Source organism: Macaca nemestrina, chromosome 6 (genome assembly GCF_043159975.1).
Source record: "Macaca nemestrina isolate mMacNem1 chromosome 6, mMacNem.hap1, whole genome shotgun sequence".
Lineage (NCBI taxonomy): Eukaryota > Metazoa > Chordata > Mammalia > Primates > Cercopithecidae > Macaca > Macaca nemestrina.
Window position 1 is genome coordinate 82124365 of NC_092130.1, and position 20074 is coordinate 82144438.

At 40.3% G+C, this 20074-nt stretch overlaps 1 pseudogene; it reads left to right on the plus strand.

The window, feature by feature from the left end:
• Window positions 1-11904: 11904 nt before the first annotated feature.
• On the plus strand, window positions 11905-19361 carry LOC105471135 (keratin, type II cytoskeletal 8-like; annotated as a pseudogene).
• The last annotated feature ends 713 nt before the right edge of the window (window positions 19362-20074 follow it).

Sequence of the window (20074 nt, forward strand, 5' to 3'; positions counted from 1 at the left end):
CTGGACATTTTAAGAATTATTTTACACAGAATCCAAGTGATACCATTTGTGATACAATTCAAGTGATATCGTTCAAGTGATTCTTTATAATAAAGAATAGGTTTATAAGCCTTTATAAGCCTACAAACCTTATTCTTTTATAAGATAACCCCCCCCCCCACCCACCAATCAATCTTGATTGTTTTCAACTAACCACAAAGATAAGGGAATACCGTACCTGTTATTCGGCACATGGTTGGGGATAGTTGGCACCGCCTTAAGCCTTCTAATTCAAGCAGAACTAGGCCAACCATGAACTCTGCTAGGAGATGATCAGATCTATAACGTTGTTGTTACCGCCCACTCATTCTTATAATCTTTACCGTGATACCAATCATAATTGGGGGTTTTGGCAACTGGCTAGTCCCTCTTATAATTGGTGCACCCGATATGGCATTCTCCCAGATAAATAATATGAGCTTCTGACTCCTCGCTCCATCTTTTCTACTCCTACTTGTGTCTTCAATAGTAGAAGTTGGCGTTGGAACCGGCTGGACAGTATATCCCCCTTTAGCAGGAAACCTAGCACATGCAGGACACTCTGTGGACCTGACCATCTTCTCGCTCCACTTGGCAGGTGTCTCTTCTATTTTAAGGGCCATTAACTTTATTACCACAATTATTAACATAAAACCCCCAGCTGTATCCCAGTATCAAACACCCCTTTTAGTTTGATCAATCCTCATTATGGCAGTCCTTTTACGCCTTTCCCTCCCAGTCCTAGTCGCCAGCGTTACTATACTGTTGCTACACTACTAACTGACCGTAACCTCAACACTACTTTTTTTGACCCTGCTGGTAGGGGTGACCCTATTTTGTACCAACATTTATTCTGATTTTTTGGTCACCCTGAAGTCTATGTCCTTATCCTACCATGCTCTGGGATAATCTCCCACATCATAACATGTTCGTCTGGAAAAAAAGGTACAATTTGGATACATGGGCTTAGTATGAGCCATGATATCAATTGGCTTCTTAGGGTTTATCACATGGGCTCAACATATATTTACAGTAGGAACAGATGTAGACACACAAGCATACTTCACTTCTGCTACCATAATTATTGTTATCCCTACTGGCATCAAGGTCTTTAGCTGATTAGCTACCCTGAAAGGCAGTAACATAAAATGATCTTCTGCAATATTCTGAGCCCTAGGATTCATTTTCCTTTTCACAATAGGAGGTTTAACCAGCATTGTATTAGCTAATTCATCATTAGATATTGTCTTACATGACACATACTATGTTGTAGCCCATTTCCAGTATGTTCTATCAATAGGAGTGGTATTCGCCGTTATAGGAGGCTTTGTCCACTGATTCCCCTATTTTCAGTTTATACACTTAATCAGACCTATGCGAAATCCACTTCACCTTTATATTCATAGGTGTTAATTATGGTTTTAGGTCTAACATTTAAGTCTCTAATCCATCTTGAATTAATTTTCGTATAAAGTGTAAGGAAGGGATCCAGTTTCAGCTTTCTACATATGGCTAGCCAGTTTTCCAAACACCATTTATTAAAAAGGAAATCTTTTCCCCATTTCTTGTTTTTCTCAGGTTTGTCAAAGATCAGATGGCTGTAGATGTGTGGTATTATTTCTGAGGACTCTGTTCTGTTCCATTGGTCTATAACTCTGTTTTGGTACCAGTACCATGCTGTTTTGGTTACTGTAGCCTTGTAGTATAGTTTGAAGTCAAGTAGTGACAATTTTTTAAGAAAGTAACTACTAGGTAATGGTTACATATGCTACCTTCTGATTATAGTTTTACCCTTCCCTATGTAATAGGGGAAAGAAGGCTAGTCTGACCAGTGAGATTACAATGAACTAAGGTGGAAACAAAAAGAGAGAGTGTCTCATGTGATATGTGGGATATCAAAACCTGGGGAGCCAGGAAAGCTGAAACCAGCCAGAGCTGAAACTAGAGTCTGAGAAGTCAGAAGGGGGTATCTGGGTGATTACCAAGCTTAAGGCAGCAGAATCAGATATCAAAGCTGAGTTATGGAGCCAGGAAAGCAGAAACTACAAAGACTAGAACAAGCACAAGCAAGGTGAGAATAGAAGGGAGGTATCTAGAACTTCCTCCCAGATCAGGATCTTTTAAAAAATATAACAGCCCAGGTGTAGCCACATTGGATCGGGCTCAGCAGAATAACAGATGCTGGTTCCATCATCTATAGGCTCTCTTCTCCAGCTGGAGTGTGCCAAGGCTTCTTGTGGATTGTTGAGAAGAAAGGCTTCTCATATTCTGGTGGATTCTTGGTGAAAATTCCTAATTTGGGCAGTGGGAAATGATTTCCCATAATCAGGGCTGCTTCCTGTGTGTGCAGCCTGTGTAGCTAAACAGGGCCCTGTGCTTAGAAGTGCCTCATGTTCTGTTTATTGCTCTGCTGTCACCACCTTGACATTCTTATAGTTTTTGAACCCCCACGTTGGGCCCCCACGTTGTTAGTTTACACTGGACCCATAAACGATGTAGCCAGTCCTGCAATAATTGCTTTTCTAGTCACATAGTTTGCATTTCTTTCTGACCATGGGGTTAGTTTCAATGGATGCTCTTTCTGCCACGTGTTTGGGTTAACTTTCTGCATCTGGCTGTAGATTTGTATCTAAACGTTAGCAGATAGAAGAATACAAAAGCTAAAGAATTCAAACAATGCTTTTAATAGTAGTTTTTAAACTGAGAGTCATAGTAATAGCCCAGGTGTCTGAATGGCACACAGAAGAAGGAGACTTCCTTGGTGAACAGTGTAGCAGTGGCTAGATCAGAAGGAGGCAAGTTGTGGGATAAGGGGCAGCATGTTGGTGAGTGGCCCACCACCACCCAGATGCCAGCAAATCATGGAGGAGAGGCAAATTCTCCACACAAATCCTATTGTATTAGTCTGTTCTCATGTTGCTAATAAACACATACCTGAGACTGGGTAATTTATAAAGGAAAAAAAAGAGGTTTAATGGACTACAGTTCCACATGACTGGGGAGGTCTCACAGTCATGCTGGAAGGTGAAAGTCATGTCTTACATGGCAGCAGGCGAGAGAGGTTGTGCAGGGAAACTCCCCTTTATAAAACCATTAGATCTCATGAGACTTATTCACTATCACAGGAACAGCATGGGAAAGACCTGCCCCCATGATTCAGTTACCTCCCATCAGATCCCTCCCATGACACGTGGGAATCATGGGAGCTACAATTCAAGATGAGATTTGGGTGGGGATACATCTAAACCATATCACCTGGGAACAAGCAGTGACAGCAAGAAGTTTTGTTAGCCCTTGTGCTTTCACCTGTGTCCTTGGCCAGGATGGCAAGCAACCACAATATTCTATGGATATTATATTGAGAAAATGGGGACTGTAGGGCAACCTCATCCACTCTGTTTTGTCTCTTGTGAAACTTTGCTTTTCCCTGATGGTTTATGCAGTCTGACCCATAAATAATTTGAGAGTAGAAGTATTTAAAAATCATTCCCATCTTACCCAACAGGGGACTCAGTGTGTCTGCCCTTGCCTCAGTACTCAAGGCTGCAGTGATAAGATTGTGCCACCATGAAAGACCATCTGAATTTCATGTCTTAAAGTTAGCTCTAATGACCAGAAACTCTTTCTTTCTCATAAGGCAGTTGTCCATGTCTGAGACCAACATCTTGAAGATGCAGGCCCAATGTTTACCTCCACCAGTGAGGAGATAGGATGGCCTCCACTCTGATGTTGGGGCAAACAGTTTCATCTTGTGTGTCCTGGATTGGATCAGAGTAGAATAAAATCAGGGTGAGGCAGACAGGGATTCTAATTACTCAAATATTTTGTCTTTGAGTAAGTACATAATAAATCTCTTTCCTTTCAGAAGAACCTGTGAGCTGCATGATAAATTGAGCGCTTAAGGTGGTCACTTAATGCAAATCCAAGAACCACTGGACATCCTTGATTGTTTGGTGTTTTAACATTCAGAACTGTTAGTAACTTGTCCACAAGCATGTAAATCTCTACGCTAACACTGCAAGGCAGAAATTCAATTTTCATAGTCCTGAATATACATGTCTCAGTACCTAGCTTGAGTGAGTGAGTGGCCTGAACAAAGGATTTGAGGGAGGTGAAATCAATCCACTCTGTTAAAATGTCATTTAAGTTTTAGATGTGGCCATGGACCAGGAGGTAAGATAGTATTTCATTCAATTAAAGTTATCTGTTCATATCCTTTGCCCACTTTTTGATGGGGTTGTTTGTTTTTTTCTTGTAAATTTGTTTGAGTTCTTTGTAGGTTCTGGATATTAGCCCTTTGTCAGATGAGTAGATTGCAACAATTTTCTCCCATTCTGTAGGTTGCCTGTTCACTCTGATGGTAGTTTCTTTTGCTGTGCAGAAGCTGTTTAGTTTAATTAGATCCCATTTGTCAATTTTGGCTTTTGCTGCTGTTGCTTTTGGTGTTTTAGACATGAAGTCTTTGCCCATGCCTATGTCCTGAATGCTACTACCTAGGTTTTCCTCTAGGATTTTTATGGTATTAGGTCTAACATTTAAGTCTCTAATCCATCTTGAATTAATTTTCGTATAAGGAGTAAGGACAGGATCCAGTTTCAGCTTTCTACTTATGGCTAGCCAATTTTCCCAGCACCATTTATTAAATAGGGAATCCTTTCCCCATTTCTTGTTTCTCTCAGGTTTGTCAAAGATCAGATGGCTGTAGATGTGTGGTATTATTTCTGAGGACTCTGTTCTGTTCCATTGGTCTATATCTCTGTTTTGGTACCAGTACCATGCTGTTTTGGTTACTGTAGCCTTGTAGTATAGTTTGAAGTCAGGTAGCGTGATGCCTCCAGCTTTGTTCTTTTGACTTAGGATTGTCTTGGAGATGCGGGCTCTTTTTTGGTTCCATATGAACTTTAAAGCAGTTTTTTCCAATTCTGTGAAGAAACACATTGGTAGCTTGATGGGGATGGCATTGAATCATCAAAAGAAGACATTCATACAGCCAACAGACACATGAAAAAATGCTCATCATCACTGGCCATCAGAGAAATGCAAATCAAAACCACAATGAGATACCATCTCACACCAGTTAGAATGGCGATCATTAAAAAGTCAGGAAACAACAGGTGCTGGAGAGGATGTGGAGAAATAGGAACACTTTTACACTGTTGGTGGGATTGTAAACTAGTTCAACCATTATGGAAAACAATATGGCGATTCCTCAAGGATCTAGAACTAGATGTACCATATGACCCAGCCATCCCATTACTGGGGATATACCCAAAGGATTATAAATTATGCTGCTATAAAGACACATGCACACGTATGTTTATTGCGGCACTATTCACAATAGCAAAGACTTGGAATCAACCCAAATGTCCATCAGTGACAGATTGGATTAAGAAAATGTGGCACATATACACCATGGAATCCTATGCAGCCATAAAAAAGGATGAGTTTGTGTCCTTTGTAGGGACATGGATGCAGCTGGAAACCATCATTCTTAGCAAACTATCACAAGAACAGAAAACCAAACACCGCATGTTCTCACTCATAGGTGGGAACTGAACAATGAGATCACTTGGACTCAGGAAGGGGAACATCACACACCGGGGCCTATCATGGGGAGGGGGGAGGGGGGAGGGGGGAGGGATTGCATTGGGAGTTATACCTGATGTAAATCACGAGTTGATGGGTGCAGCACAGCAACATGGCACAAGTATACATATGTAACAAACCTGCACGTTATGCACATGTACCCTACAACTTAAAGTATAACAATAATAAATAAATTTAAAAAAAAATAAAGTACTCGTTTAGAAAAGAAAACAAAACAAAACAAAAAAAAAGTTATCTGGAGGTTACATGAAAACTGTATGAAAATCTACTCAAACTACATGGGAAAAATCTGTAAGAGTGTCTTCTTTATTTTGATGGTTTTGCAAGTCTGAACTGTTTTATTCAATATAGTTGTTTCATGTGTCGCTGGGCTCTATAGGCTCAGGTGCTGGGACTTATGGGGACCATGGGGACTCTCCCTTGGTTATCTCATAGGGCTCTGGTTACTTTGCATAGATGAAGCTCTCTAGGTTTTGAAGAACTGAAGTGACAGAGTGCCTGAGACCCCTTCCTAGTTGTGTCTGCAGAGGGTAGAGCTATGTGTCTTCAGAGGTCCTTGAATCTGGCCAAAAAAAAAAAAAAAAAAAAAAAAAAAAAAAAAAAAAAAAAAAAAGTCTGTATCACTATTAGGTCTATCATGTGATTACTCTCCAGATACAGGGGGAGTGGGAGTATGTGAACATATCCTCTGGGAGGCAGCACATCTGCCCTGCAATGGGCTGGTCAAAGAAGAGAAGAACTGGAGATGGCATTCCTCCAGAGTTACAGGCAGTGTTGACAGCAATGCTCAAAGAATTTTAGCTTGTGGGCCCCTCAGGTGAGGATGATGTCATGGTTGTCCAGTATGGAGATATTGAGGACCAGGGAAAATGTAGAAAACTCTTGGTGGACAGGCATTATGGCCCCCTGAGTCCAGCCTCATGCGGGCACTTACATGGGGACAGGTCCTTCTGAAGGTAGGTGCTGTTGGCAGACACTTGAGCTTAATATGGTTGATTGTGGGAGGTTGTGGAGTCACCAGGGGCTTCTCCTTACCCTTGAAGACTAAGGAATAGAGTGCTGTGGGATTCAGGACAAGGCTCTGCCAGATTCTTTGTTGAGCATTAAATTACAGAAATCTTTTTTAGTTTATGTAGTGGTATTCATGCTGGGAATGTTCACTTGGAGTGCCTGCCCTGCCACAGAATAGGCACAGCAGCCCTCCCTGCCAGTGAGCCCCTCTTTGGGGTCAACTAGAAGAAGGGGTAGGCAGCTGGAGGCAGTGTACACATCACTACTTTTAGCTTTTAGATTTTTTTTGCCTAATGAGCCCTGAGTCTTTTCCTCAGTTAAGCCTCCTAAGCCAAGCCACTGAAACCCAATTATGAGCTGAAAATGCCCTCTGCCTACCAGCATCACTCCCCAGTAGTTAGTGGCATTCCTCCAATGAGCTATCATACACTTTCATTTCTGAGATTTTTACAAAGTCCCCTTGAAGGTTTCCTTTTTTGTAAGAAGGAGGTCTGCCAACTCTTCATCTCCCATGCACAAGTGGTTCTTTAAATGCTATAGTAAAATGTCTTCTAAATAAAACAAAGCCACAGTGGCTAGAAATATGTTAAACCTTTGTCTCATAAATTAGTTTTGATTCTGAAACTATATGAAATATTTGTGGGAGAGGTATACATATTTTGTAAAATAAGTACTTTTGTCTTACAAGTAACTCTAACATGAGCTCTAAGAACCTTATTTGAAATTTCATTTCATGGTCAATTCAGCATGTAATGAAAAGTTCAGGGAAGGATTGGAGTGCTTAACTTGGGCCATGGGAGACACAGATATGCTTCATATTTCTTAATTTATACGTCTTTGTAGAAATGGGTGAATAATCCCAATTTTCTGCAGGAATAGAGCCACCATATAATCTTCAAAAAAAAAAAAAAATCCATGGGTTGCTATGGAAACAATGATGCCTGCAGTCCCTGGGCTCTGCCCACTGGGGATCCCAGGGAATAGTTGCTGCCAGGGTTTCTCCCCTTCTGTGTCCCTTGGTAGAGGATCTGTACCCCAGCTGATGCTCAGGCTGTACTCCCAGCCCCACCTCCACTTGGAAGAGGGAGAGGTCTTTTTGAGGAGGAATGCCCTCTTAGTCTAGCTCTTCCATCATGTGGAAATGATGCCTCTCTCTGTATTTGGAGAACTGGGTTGGCTACATGTTTTTAAAAAAGCTTCAATACATTTAACCTATCATGGAATACTTCTAAAAATGCTGACAGACTCATCACTATTTCTTTTATAACTATATTAGTTTCCTATTACTGCTGTAATGAGTTACCACAAATTACCTGGAGGCTTAAAACAACATAAATTTAGTCTCTTACAATTTTGGAGGCCAGAAGTTCAAAATCAGTCTCATTGGACCAAAGTCAGGGTGTTAGCAAGGCTGGTTCCTTCTAGAGGCTCTAGGGGAGAATCCATCTACTTGCCTTCTCTAGCAAGTAGAAATACTCTGGAGACCAGAGTATTTCCTGACTGTGACTCCTTTCCTTCATCTTCAAAGTCAGCAGTACATCATCTCCAAATCTCTTTCTCTCTGTCTCTCTGCTTGTGTCACCACCTGGTCATCTTTCTCACTCTGAGCCACTTCTCTCTCTTCTTTTTTTTTTTTTTTTTTGAATTGGAGTCTCACTCTGTCGCCTAGGCTGGAGTGCAGTGGCATGATCTCAGCTCACTGCAACCTCCACCTCCCAGGTTTAAGCTATTCTTCTGCCTCAGTGTCCCAAGTAGCTGGGATTACAGGTGCATACCACCATGCCCAGCTAATTTTTGTATTTTTAGTAGAAAGGGGATCTCATCATGTTGGTCAGTCTGGTCTCGAACTCCTGGCCTCATGATCTGCCCAACTTGGCCTCCCAAAGTGCTGGGATTACAGGAATAAGCCACCGTGCCCGGCCACACCTCTCTCTCTCATAAAGACCCTTGTGATTACACTGGGCCTATTCGGATAATCTAGAATAATCTCCCCATCTGAAGACCCTTAATTTGATCATGTCTATAGCCTCTTTTACCATGTAAGGCCACCTATTAAATGTAGGTATTCCATATAAGGCCATAGATCCCAAGGATTACAATGTGACATCTCTGGGGTTGGGGGGGCGGCGGGTATTATTCAGCTTACAACAATAAAGAATGAGTGTAGAAATAAGAAGTTGGTGGCCTTATTTGCAGTATGTCTTTATGCAAAGCCTTTTACAAATCATTTCCAGGAAAATCCTTAGTTCTGGCAGAGACCTTTTATATAAAAACCATTTCAGTATAAAATTGTCCTATTTTGTCACTGCCAAGTTAACAAGCACTTTAGCCACAGGCTGTTTTGCAAACGTGATTTTAAATAGCCAATTACTTTGGATATATTTATTATTTTGTGTTCAGTGTAATGGCAATGAATTAATATTCACATAGTTGTCACATGCCATTTCTAAAGAGTTCTCCTTGAGCCCAATACTCATTAGAATTTCCTAATAAACACTATAAAATGACTCTACCCTGAATATCGTTAAATTACAATGGAAAAAATCACATACACAAAATCCATGTAACCAGGCATAGGAATTCTGAGTATCTCCTTCCTTCTCTTTCTTTCTCTTTGTGTGTCTCTCTGTTTCTGTCTCTCTCTCTCTCTCTCTCTCTCTCTCTCTCTCTCTCCCCATCTGTCTGTATTTGTCTCTCCCTCTTTCTCTATCTGTCTCTATTTTTTTGAGTCCTTACTCTGAGGGAAGCCACTTACCATGTTGTGAGCAACTCTTATGGGGAGACTCATTTGAGGAAGAACTGGTGTTTTCAGTCTAGAGTCAACAATGACCTGAGCGTGAGGTTGGAAGCAATTTGAAAAAAAAAAAATTCTGAAAACATTTATCCAAATTAAAGCTGCTGAGAAATATTAGGAATAAATAAGAGCTTCTCGGTCCCCAAGAAACTGAAGATTACAGAATGTCCTTTGTTAGTCTTAAGAATGAGGGGGAAAACGAAAATGCCCTTTCTCAGTACAAAGAATCAGTGAAGAGACTTAAATTTGACATGAATTATGAAGTAGAAAAATCTGCTTGATTTATTAATTTTATGATATATGTAATCAATATCTAATTTGGCATAACACTGTAAATGTTTTTTTTATAAAGGTCTCTGAATTGACTTTGGAGATAACTGCATCCCTGGCCAACACCTTGATTGCAGCCTCATGAGAGGTTTTGAGGTAGACCCAGCTAGCTAAGCTGCTCCCAGGTGCCTGACTCACAGAGCCTGTGAGATAACAAACCCTTGTTGTTTGCAGTCATGACATTTTGGGGTAATTTGTGATGCAGCAATAGATAACTAATACACCAGCCTTGAGCATCTTAAAGTCTCAAAAAAAATTTGGAACCTACTCAAGACTGTACTTTCAACCAAGTGTTGGATTTTGAGTACTCCGTGGAAGTTAGCAAAGGCAGAGGTGGAGGAAGGGGAGAGCTGAGCATAAGGCAAAACTCTGTTCACCCTAAAAGTTGGACTGTGTATATCTATGACACTGATAAAGTGAATATGCTGAGAATACATTTGTATGGGACACTTAAAAGCATCCTGGGAATAAACTTTTCCTAAAAAGATTTGTTACATTAGTCAAGTCCTAGTGTTAGAGAAGGAGTGAACACAGCTTGATGCTTTACTTAAATGGACTGTTTATCCTGGACAAACAGGAATGTGGAGAAAGCTGCTTTGAGAAAAATGAAGTTTTCTAGAAAAGACAAGCATTACCAAAATTTCTGGGAGATGATATACTGACCACAAAGAAGCTCTGCTTTGTGCTCCCAGTGTGTAACTTTCTTATGAGGAAGAGGGGCTTCCCTGGGTGATTGGAGCATTAAGAGTACCTTGGACTGCAGAGGGCATAAGTGTGAAATGGCACTACCTTCCCTGCCTATAGAGAGGGGCCTGGAAGGGGTTTCACAGACAGAAGCCATCTGGGCTACCACAGTGTGTCAGAGCCAAAGTAGGAAAGGAGGGACTGGCAGAGGCAATGTGAGAGCTCAGAATTTTCTGTGTGTGGGCACCAAGGAAAAGGTAGCCTGCAAATTCCACAGTCATGAAATGGAGCCAAATTAGAGAAATAATATACTGCCATTATGATTTTTCTTAATCGTCAGGCTGCTGTGCTCTGTGAAACAGAAATTATATTCCTTGGGTTTCTCTGGGTAATTAGTAATTCTAGTATAGCATCTATTCATAGCATGGACTAATTGCTACCCAAAGATGAGAACTAACTGCCTTGTATTAAACAGATAATAGCATGAGCGTAGAGAAAATGTGTACTGCCAGAGATTATTTATATATCTCCAAGCCTGGGCATAGCAATAGAAAACTGGGTTAGAACTATTGTTGCAGCTAGTAGAAAAGGCTGTTTAGTTTCCAAGGGAAGAGTGATGGTCTTCCCTGGAGACTAGAGGGTCCCTGCCGGCATTAGTCAAAGAACGTTTTGACCCTAGCAGGAACTTTCCACCAGGGCATTATGTAAAAGGAAGTAGGGATGGAAAATAGAAAGAAAAGTGTGTTGATCGAACCCTACAGGTCCCATAGGGAATAACATCTTCTCTATCAGGGCAGAGAATGTCTTACAATTGTGGGGGAATGCTTGGTGATGGGTACATAGGTGTTTTAAACCAAGGAAAAAGCCCCATGACCATACGGATTCCTTTTTTAAAGATATATCAGACTGTAGGACATTTGTGCCTGTAATTGTAGAAAAAAAGCTTTTTTATTGACAGTAGTAGAAGTAGTAGGTGAGATGAGGTTCACTCTAAGCAAATGGTTGCTATAGTAAAATATTTTAATGGTGGCTAGGATAAAAGGAAAGAAAGTATGATTCCCACACTTAATACAAATTGATAGAGGAGGAGAAATAGAAAGTCATTTACAGCATAAAGATGGGCAAAACCCAAGATGGGGAAGCACTAATCATTGGAACAGCTACCAAGTTATCCAGCATTTCAAGGTACTATCCTAGAATTAACTTTGAGGTGACCCAAACTAGTGGCTGATCATTAAGTTCTTCCCTAATATTGTGTGTAATAAACATATAGAACTGTGAATTGGAACAATCAATCATTTCATTACTGTTTCATTAATACCATTTTTTCTTGTGGCACACAACCACAGCAAAAGCAAAATTTTAATAATGTTAAAGTCCAGTTTTACTTGGTAAGCCATGTCAAGCCTAACTTTTCTGGTCTTTTAAACATGAGGCTTAATTAATGATGGTTTGATACCATGGCTCCCAAACTTTTTGTGCAGTCAGGTGGTGCTACCCAAAGTTTGGATCCAAGCTCCCTGCACATCAATCACCTCAGAAGTGTGTTGAGAAAAAAACCACACACATACATATGTATGTTTATGTGCATGTTATATATATATACACACACACACTTGTGTGTTTTATATATATGTGTATATATATGTATGTGTATATATGTGTGTATATATGTATATATATGTGTGTGTATATATATGTGTATATACATATATATGGAGAGAGAGAGAGAGAGAGATTTGGGAGTGGGGCCTGGGAATCTTAATTTCAACTATTATGCTTTCGTTCTTGAAGTGATAAGTACTGTAGGGACCGTACTTTGAGAAGCATAGTTCCAGGGAGATTTTGATTGATGAATTCTGAGGAAAGGCAGGGGAAGGAAGACAACCACCAAGAAGGAAAGTGCAGAGCAGGGAATGTAGTCAGAAACTCCATGAATCTGCCTTTCAAATTGATTCAAATTGGATATTAACAATAGAGTTTTGTCTATTCCAGGTCCCATAATAAAGATCAGAAGTAAGTTGAGATTCAATCTCCCACTTGCTTGTGCCCTGAAGATCCAAAATTAAAATTTGACTCTGGGGACAAAGAGGGTACTGTTGATGGTATGACCTGGAAAATCAGCTACAGGCTGGACCTCAGTCCACTATTAGCCCCAAAGCTACAAAAGGGAGTTTTACAGAATGATGAGAAGTCTTGTTATGGGACATTATCAGTAATTATTAGGATGTTAATGATAATAGTGAATGTTCCTATCATTTATTTTTAAACACAGACTTGAACAGTCTTAGATAATTTTTATGATAACCATATGATATCAGATGAGGAAAATTAGACTTAGTAACTTACCAAATGTATTTTGCTGCTATGTGGATAAACTGGGCTTTTAATTTCAGCCTGTTTTTCTTCAAAACCTATGAAGTATAACACTAGTCTCTTTGCCTCCTTAAGTGATACTGTGAGGGAATGGATAAAGCTATTCTAAATTAACTTTTCACAAGAGATGTTAAATCAACGTTGTTACACTACTTCTGTCATTAGAGCTTCTGGAAAGTCTTTACACAGGTGGCTCTTGGCTATTTGTTATCTCGGTAACAGCATCCCTCAGAGTCAAGCCTAGGAAAAGATTCTGTTTATTCCGATAAAAAGATTGTGCATTTCTGGGACTAGAGACCTCTTAAGGATATTAGCAGGAGGAGTGTAGTTGGAGTCCCAATTGAACCTAACTTGAATGGACTTTAGGACTCGTAGAGACAGATTTTTATGAGAAAGCAAACCTCTTGGGAAATAACTATTACAAGGGAGAAAGAAATTTGGCACATAGCTATGCCATAATATGATAGGTCCTGGAAGTGAAGAGCTGTTTTTAATATAGAATAATGCCTATCACTCAGCTCATCCTTCAGCCTAAAACAACTTACGTCAAGTGCTAGGAAAACAGGTAACACATGAAAGGGCTCTTTTATCAAAAGGTCTGAAATCACTGGGAGCTCCATAACTATATAATGTACTGTGCCACATTGGCTGACTCTCTGGGATTCATTCTACCATACATTCGCAGAGAACAGACAACAGAGTGTGCCTGCCACCCAATGGCATCAAACATATGGGAGGCCTCCCAAGGTTCGCAACTTTGGGCACCACATCATGTTTGGCACAGCAGAGAGGATTTGGCCCAGTGGGGCATGTGCATGGTGTGTATTCAGTCACAATGATCAGGATTTGTGCCAGGTATTGAAGAAAAGGGCCTTCATGGGATTTCATAAGCCTGAAGCCAAAAGAGAGAAAAAAAATGGCAATGATTGCGTGGTATCTGAGATGACTTTGTGCTTCAATCCATATGAGATACTTTTAGAAATAATAAAGGGAAACTTTGAGGGACTCCAGGTATTTCAAATAGTGGGTAGAAGCAGACCCTAAATAGGCCATTTATTACAATTAATACTGTGGTATCTGGCCTCCCAAAGGCCTCCAAGCAGTCCTTGGCTTCTGATATTCATGTCCTTGGGTAGAGTCCGTATACATTAATTAGTGCTGACCCATGAGACCGGTAGAATACTGTGGAAGTGATGGTGTATGATATCTGAGGTTAGGACATAAAAGGCATTGCAACTTCCACCTTGTTTTTTTGGATTGTGGGAGAAACTAAACTCCATGTCTTGAGGAAAACCAAGCAGCCCTATGGAAGGGCCCACAGGGAGGGTAACTGAGACCTCCCACCAAAAGCCCACACTTACCATCCACATGAGTAAGCATACCTTTCACACATAGTCAGTCTTCAGATAACTATGTCCTGATCCACATCTGACTGCAGCCTCATGAGATATAGAGCCAGAATTGCTCAGACAACCCTCTTCCAAATTCCTAATATGAGAAATAAAGAGAAATACTAATAAGTGTGATTAATAGTTTTTTTTTTTAAAAAAACCACTAAGTTATAGAAGAATACGCCATGCAGAAATATGAACCCCATTTTTACTCACAGGATAGAAAAATCTGAGGAGAGTTTGGGTAAGACTTGAATTGCTCCTTAAGTAAAGGGTGGGATTTGGCTGGGTGCTGAAACAATGAGAAGCCTTTCTTGAAAGAGGGATGAATATTACTTAAGGCAGAAAGACAGATACATCTATATTCAAAGGGACAGATTTGTTCAGGTTTGGGTCATAATCCTGAAAGACACAATCCTGAGGCTATAAGATCCCAAAAGATCCGATTTCCTAAAGATCAATATCCCTAAAGTTTAAATTCCTAACGCCTAAAATCCTGAAAATCACAATCACAGGATAGTTGCATTGTTAGGCAGAACAATTACCTTGTTACTGTCTTTTTGCAGAAGAAAATGAATTTCAATTGAATCCCGAAGCCATAATGATGGATTTAGAACTAGGTGCAATCAAGGCTTTAAAAGTGAATTTCAAGGTGTTACCAATAAAGTTTGTTATTTTCCATTCAGCCAATGCATTTGGCAGAAAATTCAGAGGAGAGGATTGACCACATGTTACAGCAACAATGAGAACTTCAGTTTAAAAATGCGTCATTGCCTGCGTTGGCATTTCCTTCAGCTGATGATATTCCAGGAGCTTCTAATGAATTGAAGCTGTCTGAAGAAGCTCGTGAAGTTGCTGACTGATGCATAAGTAATTATATGCATGGTAGGATAAGAAGACACTTAAGCAATGTTGCAGTTTGATCACCATTATCGCTTCTGCCAAATTTGTGGTCTGTATATAAGTGCCTGTGGAATAGACTTCTGTGTATGCAAAACCACACAGAAGCATGGCACAGAAGATGGGAAAATATAATAGAAAATCTTCATGTCTGTGTATATCAAATCATGAAGCATTTCAAAAAGAGCAGCACCATATAGAAAGTGAAGGTGAACATATTGTTTGAGAAAAGCCACGTTGTAAAAGAAAACAAATCAGCTACTTATAGTGATGCTAGGGTACAAAATGTTGTTAATGTCGTGAAAGTCAGCCAGTTCTTATGAACTGTCTCTGTGCAATTGCCCATAATCTATCCTTGTAATACACATATTCAAATGCTAAATTTTCTTTTCAGTTTTCTGGAGTTTTTTTCTTTTTCTTTTTTTCAGTTTTTCCCCAGTATTTTACATTCTCAGCAGTTTTTTCTTTTGCAATTCTCTATGATATGTATTCTATCTTTGCATCATTTCCAGTACTGGAAGTATAGATTGTGTAGAGACTTCTAGAAATTTCTAATTTGTTTTATGCATTTTTTGCAAATATGATTCATGAAAGTGCATTATCACAACATTGACTTTGAGTGTAAGCATTGGGGCATGTATGCAAAAACATTGGAATTTCCTCAGTAAATGAAGACAATTTTTGTACATCTGCATTTGTGAAAGATTGAGATTGTGGCTCTTTGGGTGATTGGTGCAGTTGTAACCCATCCTGGTTTTCGATCAGTCATGTCAAAAGACTTAGTTTGTTCCTCACAGTATTTAGGACGGCAGTCCCAAAACACACTGTTATCAACCATAGTGATACATATTCATACATTTAGCTTTTTGACCTATTTTTTGTGAATGTAGTTCATCTGCCCATGACTGTTGTATCAGTGTGACTATCAGTATACCTGAATGTTCATACTTTAAATCTGTGTTATTATTGCCTACATTATTGGGTAAAGTGGCTTATGAGTGTTCTGCTGTGTTTTTGTAAGTTTCTCAAATAAATCTCCTTTCAAAAAATGTAAATATCTTTTAAATAATTTTTAAATTACTTTCTGCAGAGTTATGGTGTCAGGGATTTTGATCTTTTGTGAGTTCAACATTTGGATTTATGGTGTTTGTGGGTGTGTCTTTCGGGATTATCATTGGCTTCCATTTGTCCACAGTGTTGAACATATAGTGAAGTAAGGAGTTAGGTGAGATAGACTGGCTAGATACAGGTTAGGGAAACCTTTATTTCTAATTTTAGGGCCTTGGATATAAACTAGAAGGCACTGGCTATATGAGGTAGAAGGATAATGAAATATATATTGGTTTTCCAGAATACTGTCTCATCTGGTGATTAGGCGTTGAATGAAGTAGAAGTAAGAAGACACTGGAATGAAGAAATTGTTTGAATAATTTGATAATTGCAGATGGTAAATATGAATGAACTAAAAAAATACATTAGAGAAACTGGACTTTACATATTTTCAAATATAACCTTATTTTAGAAGACTAGGTAATATTAAACATTTCTCATAAGTCTTTGAGAAGATTTTTATTCATCCATTAAAATATTTTTTAATAAGTTGGACATATATTAATAAATTTAATTCAACAAATATTACTATTAATCTTTCTTTACACAATGTCAGCAACATGGGGGCAATTATTAATTTAAATAGTTTAAATAATTTATTATCCTCTGAATTTATAGATAAAAATTTTAAGAAAATGAAGAAAAGTATTTCTCCTTTATAGTTTCTTTCAATGATTTTGTTGTTGGTTAATTTCTACTTTGGAACTATAAGCAGATGTCTGAGAAGGAATTTCACTTTTCTCTGTCAAGATAGATACCGACCTGGCCAGATAATCCCATTTGCTGGGACTGGGAAAGGAGAGACTAATTATTACTTTTATCTTTATTCAGCTGCATCTCATAGTCTTCATTTTTTTTTTTCTATCCTGTACTTCATTGTTTTTCTCAAGAACTCTCATCTCTGTGGAGGAAAAAAAAATCAATATTTTTGCCCATACCTAACAGTTGCCTGGGTCTGCAGCTCTGAATCAAAACTAACATACCACACATCCAAAAGATGAAGTACTTAACACATCACCTTTACAGGCAAAGTATTCATGTCTATAACCCCAAATCTAATCATTTAGCTGAGGTGCTAAGTGGCAGTTTTTAGAAATCTGTAAGGAATTTCTAGAGAAAAGGATATATTTAAGAATAGCTCACTTCTAATTTATATCATCATTCTAATGTTCATGACATTTAAAAAAATTGAAGGCTGTGATTATTATTGGTTGTGAAATTAACTTAATGTTAGGAAAGCATTTTTAAAACATGAAATAAAATAGTATTTAACAGAAAATGTCAAAATTAGTGGGGCATAGCAAGGATAGGTACTATGTAATAAAGCTTTTGATTCATGTTTTATATATGTTTGTTTTTGTGTGGGTCATGCTGTAATATTACCTCTTATCATGGGTCATAGTTACCATTTTTGAAAGCTTACTGATACTTTGGAATACAAATCCTAAAGTATAAAACGATTTTCCACCAAGAAGCAGTTTCTCTGCTCCTTCTGGGATCTCCATCTGGTTCCGCCCACCTGTCTGCCTCCACTCCTGCTTCCACCTTGTCCATCAGGGTGACCCAGAAGTCCTACAAGGTGTCCACCTCTGGCCCCCAGGACTTCAGTAGCTGCTCCTACACGAGTGGGCCCAGTGCCCGCACCAGTTCCTCGAGCTTCTCCCGAGAGGGCAGCAACAGCAGCTTCTTGGGTGGCCTGGGTGGACGTTATGGTGGGGCTAGCGGCATGGGAGGCATCACTGCCATCATGGTCAACCAGAGCCTGCTGAGCCCCCTTAACCTGGAGGTGGACCCCAGCATCCAGGCTGTGTGCACCCAGGAGAAGGAGCAGATCAAGACCCTCAACAGCAAGTTTGCCTCCTTCATAGGCAAGGTATGGTTCCTGGAGCAGGGGAACAAGTTGCTGGAAACCAAGTGGAGCCTCCTGCAGCGGCAGAAGATGGCTCAGAGGAACATGGAGAACATGTTCAAGAGCTACATCAACAACCTTAGGTGGCAGTTGAAGACTCTGGGCCACAGACGCTGAAGCTGGAGGCGAAGCTTGGCAACATGCAGGGGCTGGTGGAGAACTTCAAGAACAAGTACCAGGATGAGTTCAATAAGCGTACAGAGATGGAGAATGAATTTGTTCTCATCAAGAAGGAAGTGGATGAAGCTTACATGCACAAGGTAGAGCTGGAGTCTCGCCTGCAAGGGCTGACTGACGAGATAACTTCCTCAGGCAGCTGTATGGAGAGGCGATCCAGGATCTGCAGTCCCAGATCTTGGACACCTCTGTGGTGCTATCCATGGACAACAGTCGCTCCCTGGACGTGGACGGCATCATTGCTGAGGTCAAGGCACATTACGAGGAGATTGCCAACCGCAGCCGGGCTGAGGCTGACAGCATGTACCAGATCAAGTATGAGTAGCTGCAGACGCTGGCTGGGAAGCACGCGGATGACCTGCAGAGCACAAAGACTCAGATCTCTGAGATGAACTGGAACATCAGCCAGCTCCAGGTTGAGACGGAGGGCCTCAAAGGCCAGAGGTTTCCTTGGAGGCCGCCATTGCAGATGCTGAGCAGCGTGGAGAGCTTTCCATTAAGGATGCCAAATTCAAGCTGTCCGAGCTGAAGGTTGCCCTGCAGCGGGCCAAGCAGGACATAGCGTGGCAGCTGCGTGAGTACCAGAAGCTGATGAAGGTCAAGCTGGCCCTTGATGAAGGTCAAGCTGGTGGACATCGAGATTGCCACCTACAGGAAGCTGCTGGAGGGCGAAGAGAGCTGGTTGGAGTCTGGGATGCAGAACATGAGTATTCATCCATAGCAAGACCACCAGCGGCAAGTGGTCTGAGCTCGGTCTATGGGGTCCCTCACAAGCCCGGGCCCCAGCTACGGCCTGCGCTCCCGCTTTGGCTCTGGTGCGGACTCCAGCTCCTTCAGCTGCACCAGCTCCACCAGGGCCGTGGTTGTGAAGAAGATTCAGACCCGCGATGGGAAGCTGGTGTCCGAGTCCTCTGACGTCCTGACGTCCTGCCCAAGTGACAGGTGCGGCAGGCCCTCCCAGCCTACCCCTTCTAAGGCTACCCCAGAGCCTGGGAGGGAGGCCACTTGCGGAGTAGCACTGGGAATGAGAGACACACCTGAGGCTCAGCCCTAGCCCTCAGCTCACCTGCCAGGGAGTTTACTGCCTGGGCCCCTTGCCCATTTCTCCAGCTACAAAACAATTTAGTTGCTTTTTTTTTTGTCCAAAATAAAACCTCAGGTAGCTCTGCCAGAAAAAAGAAAAAAAAAAAAAAAGATTTTCCAGTTTAGTAATTTTCTGAATAATTTTTATCTCAAATTAGTAATAGTTGATAATAGAAAATGGAAACAGATTATATAAGCAGCTACAAGAAGTTTCACACTACTGTAAATTTTTCTATGACTTGTACAAAATAAAAGTTCATAAATCCAACATTAGTTCCAAAAAGGATATAATTATTGACCTTAGGAGAACAATATCAACACTTCCTGTGCAAGTCTCTTTATCTAAAACTATATAAGAAAAAAGTAATAGTAAATATCTTTTCAGAAGATTGTTGCAGTATGTGACAGAAAATGACTAGAATGACTTGTGGGTCCAGCATATTTAGCCTTGCTCAGCAGTATGCTTCCGTTAAGTTCCTGAGAAAGTTACCTTTATTCTTTAGGTATGTTTCTCTGCCAACAAATTAATTATCCACCTTTTCAATGCAGTCCAAAGCAAACTATATTTTATGACACAAAGTCATTAAAAGCTATGATCCAGGACAATACTTACAAAATGAAAGTAATAGTAAGAAAGAGAACATCAAAAATGCATGTTAGAGTAACATTTTAATGAATTCAGTA